The 15,589-nt window shown below is 41.5% G+C and overlaps 2 long non-coding RNA genes across 4 annotated transcripts; one reads left to right on the forward strand and one right to left on the reverse strand.

The window, feature by feature from the left end:
- The first annotated feature begins 29 nt into the window (after positions 1-29).
- Positions 30-12,052, forward strand: LOC125330569. 3 transcript variants are annotated; one of them, XR_007205610.1, is made up of 3 exons: positions 30-3,375; positions 7,392-7,587; positions 11,064-12,052. It is a non-coding gene; the product is annotated as an uncharacterized LOC125330569 (long non-coding RNA). The 3 variants fall into 3 exon arrangements; XR_007205609.1 differs by having other exon boundaries at positions 30-7,587; XR_007205611.1 differs by lacking the exon at positions 7,392-7,587.
- LOC125330570 lies at positions 9,761-14,501 on the reverse strand. Its single transcript, XR_007205612.1, has 3 exons — positions 14,354-14,501; positions 13,389-13,623; positions 9,761-11,150 (listed from the first exon to the last, which is right to left on the reverse strand). It is a non-coding gene; the product is annotated as an uncharacterized LOC125330570 (long non-coding RNA).
- Between the last annotated feature and the right edge of the window lie 1,088 nt (positions 14,502-15,589).

Consider the following 15,589-nt stretch of genomic DNA (forward strand, 5'->3'; position numbering starts at 1 on the left):
CGCCCCGAGGAATCCCCGCGGCGCCGCGGGCGGGGCCGCCGCCATGGCCTCCTGTGGCGGCGGCACGTCACCCCCTTTCCTCCTTCCGGGGCCGGCACCGCGCCCTCGCCGGGAGGCCTCAAACCCCCCGCCTATGCACCCCTGTGCCTCTCGGGTATAGCGGAACTTGAAAATACTTCAAAATATTCCACTGCGCGAATAGAGGGTAGGACCGTGTCAGGGTGCTGTGGCTCAGGCTGGGAGCGGGGGTGGTACAGGAGGAGCGTTGCTCCTGTGGCCGCTAAGCCCTGCGGGAAGGACTAAAACCACTCGGAAGAGCCTGGCTCCGTCCTCTTGGCACTCTCCCTGCAGGTGTTTGTACGGGTGGATGAGATGCCCGAATGGTCCCAGCTCTCTCAGCCTTTCCTCGGAGGACAGATGCTTTCTTGTCCGTCATCCCTGTGGCCCTTTGTTGCCCTCTCTCCAGCATGTTCACGTCTTCCATACTGGGGAGCCCAGAACTCAGCACAGCCCTGCAGGTGTGACCTCAGCAGTGCTGATCGGAGGGCGGGGATCCCCTCCCTCGACCTGCCTCGTGCATCCCAGGATACCATTTACCTTTTCAGCAAGGGCACATTGTTGGCTCGTGTTCAATTTCGTGTCCCCCAGGATGCCCAGATCCTTCTCTGCAATCTGTTACCTTCCTCAAGACAATGAAATATAACTGCTTTTTGACCACAATAAACTGAGGGAAGTCTGTTAGGAAGGGGATTTCTTTCTGACTTGAAATGGCAAATGCGCCATGAAAGGATTTAAAAAATAAACGAACTCTCAAATGCAAACTGATGAACATTCCAACTCCTAATTTCCCCAGTATGGGAAATCACATTTGAGCTGAGACAATTTTTGTAGACCTGTTTTGAAATCAAATTACTTACTTCTAAAAGTACCAAAATCAAGGAAGTGTTCCTTGACCAGCCACAAAATAACAACCCCAAAACAAAATATGCTTTTAGAGCATACCATTAATTTGTAATTCGTGCATCATATGCATAAAAGTGTGTGAATCAGAATTGTAGGCATGTTGATAATGTTGTACGTGTATAGGGATTACTAATTTTTTGGGTATGCAACCTTTTTCAGGTATCCGCGGCTTTGACAAACTTTCTCTGTGATGGTATTAGGCATGGTTCGTGTCTGTCTCAGATGAAAGTTTTGAGAAATTTTTAGCCAGCGCATTTCAGCTGTGTCTAGCTTGTTGCTTTGCCAAGTTTTTGAGCGAAAACAATAGAATAGCCGCTGTTGGTGACTGCCCTCCCCCTCTCCCTTGGTTCCTTTGTGTTATGTTAGAGTAGAGCAAAAGAGCATAATTCCTTCTGGTTTCCACGTTAAACAATCAGAAAAAACCCTAGGACTGCCAGTATTTAGCTTGAAAGTGTGACAGAGAAGTGACATGTCCACCCCTATGCAAACAGTTGTTTGCACATGCATGGTTGAGAGTTTTCTAATGTTCGTGGTTGAACAGGCTGTAAATTCTGTGGTTTCCTTGCATGACTCGATTTCATGTACACCTGTGCCTTTGTGCTGTTTACACTTCTTTCTTCGTAACCCAAAGGGAAAAGTCACAGGAAGAACCTGAGAGAGCAACAGGTATCCCATTGGCTTCCAGTACAAATGGAAGAAATGATCGTGTGATATGAGGATAGAAGGAAAAAAGCCTCCAGGAAAGAGAAGAATGTGCAGGATGGGCTCTTGTGAGATAAGGGCTAGGATAGGAAAGCTTCTAAGCCTAGGATAAAACCAGCTAGGCCTCAGGTTTTTTAGAAGGGAATAAATTTAAGACTAGGTAAAAGATAAGTAAGATACAAGGATGGGAACTAACCAGGGAAACTGTTGCTTGTCAGCACACAATACGACTTGATAAAAACCTAGTCAGGAGGGAGAAGGAATAGATTTTGCTAGATAAAGAGACAGCATTCAGAAAGAATGGACAAAGTGCTGCATAGCAGCTCATTAGGTAAATAAATTTTGCAAATGTGCACAGTGGGTCCAACCATTAAGTTAATAAAACATTGTAGAGAAGGTTTCAGAATTAAACATTATTTCTGCCTCTGCAAAATCTGGGAGCAAAAGATTTTAAAAAGCAACCCAGAAGAGTTGATTCCACGTGTCGAGTCCAAGTTTAAAGTACTGGAATTCAGTTTTTACAGCATCGAAATGGTAATCTGTCTGTTTAGGAAAGAGGCCTCAATGGTGTGAAGTGCATAGCTAGATACATGAAAAGAATGTAGCCCAATTCAAGACCGTACTGAGAGATTCACTTTCGTTTTTGTCCATCTCTGTCTTGCCCTGAAGTTGTCACAAACTTCGCTGATGACAAAAGCTGTTCTGGGCTATCCCATCCTCTTGTTGAAGCCCTTCTCACCTTGACCTTACTGTGAAGCTAGACTGAACAGTTACCGAGTACTTAGAGTAGTCTGCATAGAATTTTAAAATTTGGCACAAATTCTGCCCATTGCTAGGATTTCAATGTAATGTAACTTACTCCAATAGGACTGAAAAGGCTTTCATGTTTGTTTGAATAATCAAAATATTATGTTGTCACTCCAACTTATTTCAGCTTTTCACATTCTCCTTTCCTAATGGATATTCTCTTTGCCCACACCAGAGCCAGTTACAGTTCTGCCCTTGTTTTTTTAAAACATAAATCCACCTGCTACATAAATGTGATAGTCTTCTAAAAAGCTAGGCTCTAGAATTTGCTTGGTTGATGTTACTTAATGCATTGCAGTGAGCAGATGTTTAGTGGATTGAGGAATTCTTACAATTTCTTCTAGCTAGCACATTAAAATAAACAGTCCTATAAGCAGGGAGGTGGGTAGGTCTTAGTTTCTTTTGTATTGTCTTTTGGGTTGATTCTCAGTGATCTGCCATGCAAGCAAGACACAATAGAAGCTGTTCTCCTGGTTGCATTATTAACTTGGCATCTATTAAGAAGAAAATTTATGGTGAACCTTTATTTGTCATTGAAGAAATAGTTACCTCTCTCACCAGTCTTTACAAGACTGTTAAAAAGTTGTAATGCTTTTGCAATGCTACTTCCTTACAGTTAATGAAAAGGTTTAAATATCACTGAAGAACACAGAACCACATACAACTGATTTACAAGCCTCCTTTCCTCTGGCAAATAGGCTAAACAAGGCAGATGTATGTGTGCTTGTCTCCTAACTTGCCCTCTGCTTCATCTTTGCCTCGTCCCCTTTTCTAGTGATTCTTTTGGGATGGGAGGCCACAAGACCTACCGATCAGGAGATGTGCCTGGGAGCAGAAACCAGGGGTTTGTCGCCAGTTCCAATCGTCATTTGCCATGGCAATAAGTGCCGGCAGGACAGCTATGTACTTTTCTTTTTTTCCTCTCTTTACCACTTACCTGAAAACAGTAAAACATTCTCTTGCTCTATATTTGTACAGGGGAGTCGCAATCATGTATCCAAATTCTAACTGTATTCTACTTCAGTGGGTAACAGTAAATCTTGTAATTTCTTACCTCCACAGACCAGAGTTTTAAACTCTCTCAAAATAGAAAAATTCCAGTATCTCATCTGAACATGCATGTTCTTCCTTCCTACAGGAAGTGCTAAAACTCTTAATGCTTAAAAAACTAGCAGATTATGAAATTCTTAGAGATGCACAGTTCTCGAGAAATTTTAGCAGGGATTTGAGAAGAAGCAATGGCAATACTTCCACCAAGTTACTTAGACTTACGGCAATGCTCCTGTTCCACGCTAGATTTTTGTTGAATTTCAAGCTAGTACTTCCTCCAGGCTAGGCCAAGTAATTAACTTTAGTCAAATGCAAAAATAAATTTAAAAGAAAATCAGGGTGATATACTGGGAATGGCATTTGTGATTAAGTGAATACAGTTACTCCCTTTTGAAAAACCTTAGTATCACCAAGTTGAGATGCTTTAACCTCTTCCGTAGCTAAAGAAGTAGAATAGCATCAGGAATAGAATAGAATAGAATAGAATAGAATAGAATAGAATAGAATAGAATAGTTCATTTGGAAAGGATCAACAATGATCATCTAGTTCAACTGTCTGACCACTTCAGGGCTGAAACACTATTAAAACATATTATTAAGGGCACAATCCAAATGCCTCTAAACACTGACATACCTGAGGCATCAACCATCTTTTAGGAAGATTTAATTTAATTTAATAATGTCTAGTCTGAATCTCCCTTGGAACAGCTTTGAGCCATTCCCAGGCATTCTGTCCCTGGATCCCAGGGAGAAGAGCCCAGCACCTTCCCCTCCACACCCCCTCCTCAGGGACCTGCAGGGAGCAATGAGATTGGCCCTCAGCCTCCTTCTCTGAACTAGACAAAGCCAGAGTCTTTGTGTAGGACTAGACTATTACTATAGAGATGATGCACTAACAATAACGCTCATCAATTATAGTCGTCAAAAATCTATATAAGCATTAATTTCCCATCTCTGAGCATTTAACCATTACCACATTCATTTTTACTGAAGTGATTATAGGGCTCATTTAGATTAAATGGGAAGATACTTTGCAGTTTCTGCTAGCATAAAGCAGCAGCAATATTGCTTGGTAGGTCATTTTAATTGACCTCAAAGAAATTGTTTCAGCATGACTCCATAAGTTTGGGCAACACTGGTCTTTCCTACACTATTTCCTCAGGACTCCACAGAACATCAGCAATACAGATCTATGGTGTAACAAGTTCCACACCTGACACCACAGCTGACTGATGTGAACCTACAGGTACACATTCCTGGGTTGTTGACCCAAGTATGCCAGTGTGCTCAAGGGCTAATTAGTAAGGTCTTCTTTAAGTGGAGTTTTATCTTAGGATGTGCAAGTTTGCATTAGAAAAAGGCCATTAGACTAGGATATAAGATGATGATCAGAAGTCCTTGTTGTGGAAACCACCAAAGCACAAAATCATCTGTAGGCATGAAACCCCATCTCTCTGCTAAATCTGGTGTCAAAAGTGTTGAAGGACAGAGGTCTTGTCACAGTACTAAAAAATACTTAGGCTGGGCATAAAAAAATGTATCTGGTGAACTGTTAAAGGAGTGCTGAATCGGTCTTACGAGTGCCTCAATCACACCGATTGTGTGCTGTAGTGCTGTAAATTCCATTTAAGAAATAAAGAATTGTTTTTCTGTCGAAAGTCTGGAGAAAACAACTTCTTGCTCTGTCACGTTTACAGCATTGACGTGGCTGTGCTGGGTACGTTTGCTGTCTCAGGTGTATCATTCCAAGAAAATGTCCATATGTTAAAAGGTTAGTCCTTAATTTTACACTCTCTCATAGTTACAGTAGCTGTCAAATATAGCTGCCTTGCAGTATATGCTGTATGAAGTGGGTTTCTTAAAATATTTTGGAACTATGTTAGGAAGCTGGACAAAAGTAGTTTGACAATGCCTTCTCTTATTAATTGGTCCAGGTGCATCAGGTGTGGCTCAATGATGATTTTTCAGCTGCATAGTTCATACAGACCATAGCATTATTTATCCTGTGCAAACACTGAAACAACACTCATGCTTTTCTCACTGTACGGTCTGGTTATTTTTTCATTGTCTTTTATCAGGATTTTCATCAATGTTTCCCCACAGCTTCCAGATTGTTCACACTGCAGATGCAGCAGTTCTGTTCACTGGGCTGGGCAACAGCAATCACGTTACCCATGCCCTGCATTCTTTACATTAGTTGCTCATAGGAAGATAAATTTAATAGCTAGTACTAATTGGGGATGGAAGGACACTTGGTTGGTTGTTTTAAAATCTGTGACTGTCACAGCAAGAAGGCCTAAGCTCTGTTTGCTTTTTACTGATACTTTTGCTAGTGACTGTTTATATTTTGATGCAGCCCATTGCCTACAAAGATCAGTTTGTTATAGCAGTTTACCCTGATAGAGCTCTCGTGAATGACACTTAAGATATGAAGCAGGTGTATTTGAGTGCATTTTGAACCTTAGAGTTTTTCAGTACTATTTTTGTGGCTGAATTTCAATTTTCCATGATTATTTAAATTATTTAGAAGCCCTGCAATGCTTCTGACTATAACATCTTAGGTATGGAGTGAACTTCACTGGCTAACACTTTATAAGCACTAAATTGAGGCTACAGAGCTTTCTCATTGTGTGTTCCCCAGTATCTTCTGGAGAAGCCCTGCCTAAAGTGAAATTTTTAGTGTTTCAGGAAAAGTTTAAGGCATATTTTTTTGTTATTTAAGGGATCCTTTATATTCTTCTAATAACCATTATCAAGGGATGTTCTGAATATTTTAGATCCCATAGGTTTGACTGCTACGAAGTTTCTGGATTTTATTATTCTCTATTATAAAAGGAATAAAAATTTTGTAGGTAGAAATTCCCAGCCAGTATTTTTCATTTAAATGTATATCTTAGCTTTTCTAAAAAAGCTATAGTACAGAATTATTTGTGGCATGATTCTTGCTTTAAAAAAAAAAAAAAAAAAGACTACAAACATCCCACTTTGTACGTAAGTTGAAAATTGTTTTATTTAAAGGTGTAATGGGTATAATGGTCCAGCTGCGAGACTGTTGCATTTAGCTTGTAGTTATTAAGGACTTAACATCGATAAGGTTATGTTCAAGAAACCCATTTGGATAAAGCACAGAATGATTTACATCAATATATGCTGAGGAAATGTGTTTCATTGAGAAAAAGGTACAGCAAAGAGTGAACCTCTCTTTCTGTAGGCAGTGACAATCATGAATAGCATGGTAGAAAATGTTTTGGTTCATTATCTTCTTCATCCCTGGCACATTTAATGTCTATAGCTTCATTTAAATTAATGTGTTTCTTCTTTCTAGCATCTTAGGTATATGCAGAGCCACTGGTAGTCTTCAAATATTATATGGAAACCTGTAATGACACCCTTTTGCGATTACTTGTATTAGAGATGACAGAGTTTTGTTCTGAAGTAATAGAAATGAAGGAAAGAGCATTGCATTTTCCTAATAATTATTATTTATATATATTTTTTTCGTTGTTTTGTATTGCTTCTTAACTGCACTTGGAGAGTTAAGACAGATCAAAGCTATGCATTGGTCCAGATGCGAAGTGCAAGAAGAGCAAAAGAGCAAGAAATGAGGCAGCAGCAGGAATAGCAATTTGGGACACCTGTGATAGGTGAAAGGATTGGGAGATGTCAGATAATCAGTAAGAGTGCTCTTATGCACTGCAGAGTCATGCTGGAGAATGCGGCCATTAAACTATTAAGATGATAAACAGAGATGGACAGGACCATAAGCTATATATTGCAGTAGGGTTCTTTCAATTTTTAATCTAGCTTTTTATGAGCTGCTTGTATTGAACAACTTTGATAGGGAAATCTGTATGATTCTCGTTTTGTAGCTGCTCATCACATCCTTCAAAGACCTGCGTCCAAGTGTATCTTCACAGCTGATCACGGCTGATACAAAGAGAGTTTTAGTGCCCGTTGCAGCATACGGGGGAGTGAGCTGTGGAATTCCCCTTACTTCAATGTGACGTCTGACACTGAAACGTGACCGTGGACAATACAGCGGGACATAAGAAACAGAAATCATAGGTAGAGGTCTTTACTAGATCAGCTGATATAGTAGAAGAAAGTAGACAAGCATTTGAACATGAGACATTCTTTAGTCTCAAATAAAACCATGGACTCAGTAGTAGCCTTACTAGTTTTATGGCATATCACAATAAACCTCCTCCTTAACGTCTCTGTTAATGAGGCAAACTACCTGTTTCTCTTCCCTAATGCTGTCTCCAGTGTCATCCTCTGACCAACTTCTCTTTTACTTCAAAGCTGTCAGCTATCTTTTCTTTCAGAGATGATCTAGCTGATAACATACCTAGCTAAACTCCAAGCAATTGCCTCCTAGTCGTATATAGCTTGGCTAATTTTATTTAGGTCTGCCACATAATTTTTGAACCTGACGAAGACCTCTGAATGTTTTAAAAAGCTTGTATTTTCTTTTTTTTTTCTGATTTTTTTCTTTTTTCTTTTCTTTTTTTTTTTTGCAACTACTGGTTTGATGCAGCATAATACCTCTTGCCCCAGCCCTGGAAGTGTTCAAGGCCCAGTCGGACGGGGCCCTAAGCAACCTGTTCTAGTGGTTGACATCCCTGCCCATGGTGGAAGTGAGGCAGGAGTTGGAACCAGATGATCTTTCAGATCTCTTCTACCCAAGCCATTCTATGATTATCTGCAAATCTAATGATTAATTTTTGAGGGATGAGGACATGAATGAAGAAAAACTTGAATGCATACTGGATCTACCACACTGAAAAGAGCAATGACATGAGTTTTACTGATTTAAGAACTATTACATTTTACATTTGTCTTCAAAGCCTTACAATTCCTTACCATATGAGGAAGCAGGCCAGAAATGCTGACCTTCATAACCCCTGATATAGGAAACTCTTACTCTGCACATTGTGAAGGAAACAACATTTCCAGGGCCATGTAACTTTTGTGACAGATCTTGGTATCATTTTGTGGTGTAAGTGCATTTCTCACCCTTTTCTTGTCTCCTTGTGTATATTCATTGACTTAGACCTTTGGCTGTGTGCCGGTGAGCTTAGTGGGATGGAAACTTGTATAATTTTTGCCTTCTGTCATGCAGTCTTTCTGTTCTGGGATTTAAGAGGAGTAATTAGTGCAATTTCTACAGCTTTGTTTCTCTCCTTTGCAGCAATTGACCATCCCAGGTTCTCTAAAGCTAAGTACTGTTTATTCAGTCACACTATTTATAGGAGCAAACCTCCTGTAAAACAACAAACCTTTATCCCATTTGACCAGGCAGGCTCTCAGTATTTGTATAGATCATTTGTTACCGACTCCTGGCAGCAACTAGGTGACCCTAGTTCAGTTCTCAAGTACATTATGAATAAACTTGGACAAGTAAACACGCCTGCTCATGTGAGGGCCCCCACTGACATCGTTCCCAGCTCTTCTTTGTCACCAGACCTTTCGTATCAGATCAAACCAGTAAAAAGGGCATAAGGCATAAGTCACGTAGATTTCCAATGTTGTTGTTCTTCTATCTGCTTTTCTCAACTTTCTGTTGGGACTCCACTGCAGGACTTGTAGTTCTTTGAAAATGCATTTCACTCAACTGAGTCTGCTGAGAATACATTCAGTGACAAACACTTAATGGTAAATGTGTCCTTTATATTATCAAACCAGAAGTGTTTCATTATTTTGAGCCCTCTCAGGATCTGTTATATTGCTGTGTTGCAGTCTTTGAATGACTCAGGATGTTAGGACATTGCAACAGGAAAATTTTTATTATTGGTTTAAAGGTGGCCCCAGTTTTAATTACAGAGAGACATAAATCTCGCTCTACCTTACAGTTCCAGCTGAAACTGTCTATTTAGATTTCTCAGTGTTCCTTTTCAGAAAAGACAGAGAACAAACACAGCAGATAATAGTTGCTGTAGGCCATCACCTAGCCCCCTCACTTCTTTTATTATGGAATGGAAGAGAGTAGCCAGACCAAAAAATGATGGAGCTCAGCTGAACTGAATGGGCTGAGACAGCTGCTGGGCTTGCAGTGGGGTAAAAACCATTCTCTCTGCCTCTATATAGTGAGGGAGAACGCAGGAAAAGCCTGCATAAAGGAAAGGGAAAGGGAAAGGGAAAGGGAAAGGGAAAGGGAAAGGGAAAGGGAAAGGGAAAGGGAAAGGGAAAGGGAAAGGGAAAGGGAAAGGAAAGGAAAGGAAAGGAAAGGAAAGGAAAGGAAAGGAAAGGAAAGGAAAGGAAAGGAAAGGAAAAGTTGAAAGAAAAAAGGGAGAGGACGTAGCATAAGTGAGAATAAGTGAAATTGAAAGTCACAAAAGGCTGAAAAGAATTTCAGCTTTGAGGAGTTTTTAGAATTAGAAGTGAAAGAAACCTGTAAAAATAAAAATAATGTTTCTTCTGAGTTCTTGGCAAGGAGATGACAATGATGTAGTGAAGCGGGGAGAGAAAATCAGGGACTTTGGCTGGGACACAAAGTGAGATGAATTTTTAAAAGGCTTCAGTGCTGAGACTAAGAGAATAAGAAAGCTAAAGAATTATTTGGGAGAGAAGTCTGAAGACATGTATGGGTATTTGGCAGTATTTCTTGAAACCATTGCCCTGAAAGACTTGTGGAAAATAAGAAGGGCATTAGCCAAGCCTCTTTATAGCAAGACCTTGCTAGGAACACATTGGATTGCGATATGTAAGAGCGAGTTACAGTCAGCAGTTTCACTTGGACTGGCATACAGCTACTAATGCTGCACGATACTTTACATCCCACTTTGCTTCAATTAGATTTTTCTGCTCCATCTTTCCTTTAGCAGAGCTACTCCTCTGTTCACTTTCCAATAAAGGAATGGAATTAGCTGAAATAATTCTTGGTGGGTCTATATGCAGCACACATCTTACATTGCACTTGCATCATTTAGGATGATGCTAAAAGCCCTCAGTACTTAGACAACATTACCCTTCTTATGCTAATGGCTGAAATAACAAGAAACAAGTATGCCTCTTATCTGTCTCTAAATAAATTTTTAAACATCTGAACATTCTTAGATTTTCCTAAGCGTTCATTTGCTCAGCCAAGCTATGGGTTGGAAAACTGACATGCACAGACATAGTCACTTTTAAAATTGTACTTTTACTGAGGACTGAATCTTTCCTTTTCTGTTTTGGTGAAGAGGCTGTATCACTATCATCCTGTATCAGTAACAGTGCTGCCTGCAGAATTATAAGAATTCAGGAAAAAAGTGCTTTCAAGCCACCCTATAGTTACACACACGGTATAAAATGTATGCCATACAGAGGGGTAGCTTCTGTCCATCAGTGTGGAGGCGAAGGAGGCGATCCAAATCTGGACAGCATGTTTGACCGCTCCAGAACTTCCCCAGCCCTTGCTCCTTGTACTAATTGAAACGTGTGCTTTGAGAAATTTAGAATTTGACTCTTTAAAGGTTTGGGTGGGTGCTACAGTCTGCTATTTAATATTATAAGGTCACCTTTATGTCCTCTACTCACCCTAAAGTGCTTTAATTTCACAGATCTTTGTCAAGGCTTCCGATTACACTGTGTTGTTCCAACAGCTTCTGAAAATGATTCTGAAGACTGATGCTGGTAGAACTTTCATACTGCAAGAAACAAACGGAATCGCTGCAGAAGTGCTGAACTGGCAAGAACAACATCAGCATCCATTTGTTTTATTCCTCTCCTTAGTAAAAAGCACATTGAATATTACTGTAGTTTTTGAAGTATTGTTGAATTCAAAATCAATTGCTGCACAGAGGAACTTAGTGGACTTGAGAACTACTTGGCACGTGTGAGGATTAGATACGTAGAAAGCAACTTCCCTTTTTAAATTATGAGGATGTTGTGCTTTGTTTTGGAAGGCATCAGATTCCAAATATTCGAGGAAGCTCTGTCTCCCTTTGTGTTTCCTTACTGTAGTCAGACTTCTGGTTTTGCCTTACTGAGCTTTGCTCCTGTACTGGCATTAAGTGGTTATAGTGGGTTTCAGGGGGAGGGCTGGGGTGTCCATGTACTTACATAGGTTTTGTCTGGGTGTTCTTAAATGCCCTCTCTTGCTGCATCACATAAGTGATTGCTTCCATTGTGAGTTATTGTTGAGTTAACTCCATTGAGTTATTCCATTGTGCTTATCCTTGAACACAAGGATAAGCAAGATACTGAAGAGATTATTTGGGTTTTGTCTTATTTGAAGATTATTATTTAACTCAAAAAGCAGTAAGAGCTTGCAGTGATCTTTTAATACTTGATGATGGCCTTTTTATGTACCAGTCTGGAAATCTGAGGTTATATTTGATACCATGTGACTGTTCCATTATGGAATACTGCAGGTGTAAACTCTTGCATTTCAGCATTCCTAGCAGATACGCAACTTGATAAAGACCTAAGGCTGTTTAGTTTAATCGGACTATTTTTAGATCCCACCCTCACTGTTCAAAGCACTGGTTATCCATGTGTTTTCTAGTGTTGTCACTTATTTATAAATAAAGATGAAAGAGGTAATGCACCTCTACTGGTATTGTCCATTTTATTTAAACATGGATATCTACCAGAACTTGAAAACATAGAAAGCTGTGGTCTGCGGTATATCCTTACTAACATTTATAAATACTTACGCAGCTATTTAAGATTGTTCTGACCATTTTGGATTGAAATGCTTTCTCTAAATGGTGGTACAGTAAGTTCTTATGTGTGTTTTGGAATCGTATTTGCTACAGATACGTGTTAGTTTTGTGATTACCACCATAACAACGTATCTGCAAAGAGCACAGTATGTTCAAATGCCATGAGTTGTTTATTGTTACAGTATGTAAAACTAACTTGTGAAGAGGAAAGATGCGCCTTACCAGCCGAAATTAACTTGTGATTTTTAGACTTAGGTAGTGCTAACTTGGCTACCATAACATGAGTTGGCCTGTCATCTGTAAGACTTGAAAGAAAATGGAATGCTAAGGAAACGGCATATTTCTATGCCCATTCTGGTAATGTTAGGCATTAGGCATTCAGTGTCAACACTTACATGTATTATTCTAGTAATTAGCTGAAATACAGCTCTGGGACATTCATCTGAAAAGTGAAGGTCCAGGCATATGTGAAAATGTTTGTAACTCATTTCTGAAGAAAGTAAATTGAAGTTTACAATAAAAGTTAGATGTTCAATCCTGCCTGAGTTAGTTGGTATAACTTAATAAAATGCCATACCGTGAAGCAGTCAGTATTTCATATGCACTCAATACATTTAGGGTTACAGGCATGGGTTCTGATACCCTAATAGATCGATGACTTGAAGGATATTTTTTAATTTTTTTTTTTGTTTTGGTAACAAACACCATTCCATAAAGGTGAGCAACGTTAGTAGCTCCACGTACAAAACTGGTTGAAGTGACACATCCGTTTGGTGTCCTACAGCCTTGTTGAGGTTCAGTGCAAATGAAAGAGTGACATGGGGGAATACCACAGTGGAATTGGTGTAGAGTAGAGGGCCTGAATGCACCGGTTGGGAAGAATGCTGCCACCAGACCCAGCTGCCTCCTCAGAGGAGAGCTGCCTTGCAACCCTGATGCCCCACAGCTTTAGAAGGGTAGAGGCTGGGAGCAGCTAGATTAGTTGTTTTCTATGTAGCTCTGCTATGAGATCTCCATCCATGGGAGCACCTACCTGCACAAGCTCTCATGGGTCCATGCAAATGAATTTTTGTTAGCACAATGCACGTGTGCGTCCACGCAGGCATCTCTGCAAACACGCATTTTGTCTTGTCTGCATGCGCCCTGTTTGCTCCCTGGGTTTCAAGACCTAAGGAATGACTGTGGCTTTCTGCTGGCTCTAGCAATTCACAGGCATACCTGATCCTTAATGGTGGGCCCAGATCTCACTAATGAGGCCAGTGATGACAGAACCAGGTGTGAATGGGAGCAAGCTGCAGAACTGAGTGCCTCATCCTGTCCTGGGGCCAGTTGAGAGCTGTGAGGTTAACAGAGCGCAGAGGTGTTCGGTGCCATCGTGAGTCTTTAGGGCTGTGGCTCCTGCAGAGGTCCTTGGTGCTCTGATGGACGTGCTCCAAGCGTCCATCCTGGGCTCCTGTATCGGGGGCGAGAAGGAAAGCATGTTTTTCCATGTCACAATTCTGACTTCTGCTACTGTGCGCGTAGTAGCCTTTCGCTGTGCACTACCCTCACCTGCCAGGTCGTTTGCACCGCGCTGACCTGCGTTGTTTCAAACGTTCTTCTTGCGCATTGCTGCACTCCTCCCAAACCCAAGCACGGGCTGGGCTCTTCTCTTTCTCGCTAACACCGCAAGTAAGAACGCCGCACACGTGCAGTACAGAGGATCCCACCCGTGCACGTGAACTCAGCAGCGCCGTGCACGTGCAGTTAAAAAGCAGTAATAAAACTCCTCAAACATAAAAAAAAACCAGCAAAAATACCTGCACATAAGCGGCAGAACTCAAAAAAGCAAAGGAATGAGCAACGACTTGGAGAGCGGCACACGCGCAGCAAATTGAGAAGCCGTGCCCGTGCAGTAACGCGGAAAACCGCACCTGTGCAATGACAGAAAGCTATGTGTGCGCAGGGAAGCGGGAGAGCTGCGTGGTGCTGCTCTCTGCTTCCACCTGCTGGTGAACAGGAGGTACTACAGCCACCCCGGGGAACAGCTGCACGCGCGCATTGACCCAATGATGCCGGTTTAAGAAAGCTGCGCGTGTGCAGGGAGCGGACGTAGTTACCCACGCGCAGCGCCTCGGGAAGGCCGTGCGGGCGCAGCGGCTTTTTACGCTCAGTGCTGCCGCTCAGGGGGTAACATCCCGTACCGCAGGCCACGACGTCACGCCTTCCGTGGGTGCCACCGCCTCATGCTTGTCCCGGCCGTGTGGGGCTTCAGTGGCCAGAGCGCAAATCGCGGAGCGGTGGCGCTGCTGCTGTCAGGCATTCGCGGTCCTGTTGCTCGGATGCTGGGCACGTTCTGTAGGGGATAAAACGAACGTTTTGGGGGTAAAATGTGAGTTAATTTGTATGGGAGAAAATGAACGTTTTGAGGTAAAATCGAGGCAATTAGTAGGTGACATTTTGGGATGAAAATTGAGGTTCTTATCGGTAGGAGACAGACAGAGACAATTTGAGGGAAAAGACCTGAGCTAATCTGTGAGGGACAGAATGAACGTTTTGAAGGTACATACGAGGAAAACTACAGGGGACAGAGTGAAAATTTTGGTTTTAATATAAGAAGGGCAATCAGTACGGAACAGAAAAAACATTCAGAGGTAAAATAGAAGTATTAAGTAGAGACAGTTTGGGGGTAAAACTTAGTCTAGTCAGAGGATGTGTTGGGAGTGAAATCCGAGGTAATTTGTAGGGGACAAAATGAACATTTTTGGGGCTCAGCAGACGGCATTGGGCCGGAGATGTAAAAACCCTCACCTGGACTGCTGCACTTGGAGTGAGATCTGGCTACAAATGGAATTCTGGAAATAGCCTCCAAAATGTGCAATAATCATACATTTAAAATGGCTCCAAAGGGCAACAGCTCCAGTGCCAGCTCAGTACCTGCATGAGTCTTTGTCCCAGCCCTGGCTCACTGACACGCACAATAAGCCAATGGCCACAGAGGCCCTGCTTGCAGAATTCCTAACACAAACCCTTGGCTTTTCTGCCCAGAACTGAGGGAAATCTGACGGAATATTAATAAATAACCGTTGCTGAGAGCAGTCATCACCCCAGTCCTTCAAGCTTGGCAGGATTTTGTAGTGAATAGACTCAAATTCTTAATCTAAGTTTCTAACACATTTTGTTAGAAAGATACTGGACAGTAAATCATGTAACACAATGAAAAGACCACACAAGGAATAATGGAAGATTTTCCACGAACAACAGAAGTTCCTTTTTTTTTCCTCATCGGTCTGGGACTGTAGGACTGAATCCTTGCAACCGAGACACAATAGAGTTGTTATTAATGCTTAAACCTCTCAAGCATTGTTTTTTGAGTTACTCCCATGTGTCTAGAGTGCTTTAGGGAGAGGCAAGACAACATCTTCTGTTTGAAAAAGTTT

The sequence above is a fragment of the Corvus hawaiiensis genome, chromosome 10 (assembly GCF_020740725.1).
Source record: "Corvus hawaiiensis isolate bCorHaw1 chromosome 10, bCorHaw1.pri.cur, whole genome shotgun sequence".
NCBI lineage: Eukaryota > Metazoa > Chordata > Aves > Passeriformes > Corvidae > Corvus > Corvus hawaiiensis.